The sequence below is a fragment of the Aplysia californica genome, unplaced genomic scaffold, assembly GCF_000002075.1.
Source record: "Aplysia californica isolate F4 #8 unplaced genomic scaffold, AplCal3.0 scaffold00252, whole genome shotgun sequence".
NCBI lineage: Eukaryota > Metazoa > Mollusca > Gastropoda > Aplysiida > Aplysiidae > Aplysia > Aplysia californica.
In genome coordinates, this window is record NW_004797522.1 from 1018169 (window position 1) to 1019904 (window position 1736).

Genomic DNA, 1736 nt, shown 5'->3' on the forward strand with positions numbered 1-1736 from the left:
TTTAACATGTACAACCAGCACACGGCACCTCCGAAACTTTTTGCCCTTGTCCGAGAAGGCTAGGTGTAGATCTTTCTTACTAGAAGATCAGGGGTGTGGCTGAAAGACAGTAGTGAGAAGGAGCCAAGGAGCAACTGTAGAAAGGCTGCAGAGAGAGTCAGGCACCCAGAGGAGGGGGGAAAGGAGGTGAGGGGGGAGGGCAGAAAGTGGGGATAAAATCGGACGACAGAACATTGCTAGAGATCAGGAAAGGTGGTGAAAGAAGACAATTTTATAGAAGAAACGTTTCCGTTACTACCAGGATTTGAACTGGGGGCCTTTTAATGAGAGGCGAACACCCCAACTTCTAGATAGGAGTAGGCGTCGGCCGCCACCAATGCAAAATTCAAATTTTCATACCAACTGAAATATACCGTGCGCTCATATGACTTTATGCAGTTGTAGGCGCCGTAAAACACAGGAGATTACTAGTGAGAGATATTTTCTTCGTCAGCTGGCCCCTCTTCGCATCATATTATTGACGCAAGGTCGGTGACGCAGTGCCTCAAAACTATGTCATGCCGTACATTTCATAGTCTGTTCCTCTCAAAGTCACTTCCCCTTGTTATTTCCTATATAGTTAATACCGGGGACAGAGGGAGGAGCGAGGCGTCATCTCAGTCAATACGTCGGAAGTAGTGGTATGTGGTGAAGTTGGTCAATAAATGTGCGCATAATTAATCAATTCATCAAATTTATGCTCCAGTGAAGGAAGAGGAAGCAGAGTTTTTTAAAGTTTAAGTAAGAGTTTTACGGCACTTGTTCATATAAGTGATGAAGAATAGATGAGTTACAAGAGAGTTACATCTACAAAAAAAAGGAAAGAAGGAGTAAATCACACCAGAGCACCCGCCAACAGCACACGCGATAACAAGAGCACCCGCCAACAGCACACGCGATAACAAGAACAAGAACAAGAACAAGACAGACAGACAGAAGAAAATGACGAAGAAAAAGTTGTAGAAGAAGAAGAATAGAAAAGATTTTCTCACATTGAGCGCACTAATGCAATGAGATGCATCCAGGAATAAGAAGAGGGGACGTGACATAGACAGGCCAATAATTATACCGACCGAGAGGGAACATACAGTAAGGTATGTTTTGAATTTTGAATCCAAATATTGACTAGAATTACCAGAATGTTCTGACTCATGTGTGGATGCGGGTTTGACGTGACGGTAAAGAAAGAGAAATGGTGTTTAAAACCCATTCAGACAAACCCCCTTGATTAATTTTCTATGAAAACAATACGGCGATTCCTGGGTTGTAAGGAACAGACTATTAGTTTGTACAGTGTGAAACTTTCACCGGATGCCTGACCCCAATCACGCCGAAATCGAGGAGTGATGCGTCTCTACTTTTTCGTCTCCGAAAACACTTACCCAAGAAATGTAAACAATAAAAAAAAAAAGCCATTTCAACGCCATCACGTTGTTTTTTCGAAAAGAGATTTCGTGTCAAACTGAGTTGTATCGTTGAAATTTCCATAATTTCATGACCTTTCAACACGTGTTCAACTGTGCCCGTAATCCAACCGCGTGACTACTGTTCGGTCTTTTGTTATCAAACCAGAAACCGCCGTAGGAGCGGGGGCGGTAGGTTGACCCGTGGTCAGCGTCTATGAAGATTACGTCACCGGCGTAATGGATGAATGGACACCCAGACGCTACCCCCTTGAGGCTACCGGCGATTTTGTA

At 43.8% G+C, this 1736-nt stretch overlaps 1 protein-coding gene across 2 annotated transcripts in view; it reads left to right on the forward strand.

The window, feature by feature from the left end:
• Positions 1–1703: 1703 nt before the first annotated feature.
• Positions 1704–1736, forward strand: part of LOC101863679 (CBL-interacting protein kinase 24-like) — a 3834-nt gene continuing 3801 nt past the window's right edge. Inside the window, exon 1 of one of the 2 annotated variants that reach the window (XM_013083752.2) lies at positions 1704–1736. This exon is cut by the window's right edge and continues 752 nt beyond it. The gene's annotated coding sequence lies outside the window, so the exon portion shown is untranslated. The other variant, XM_005100588.3, reaches the window with a different exon arrangement.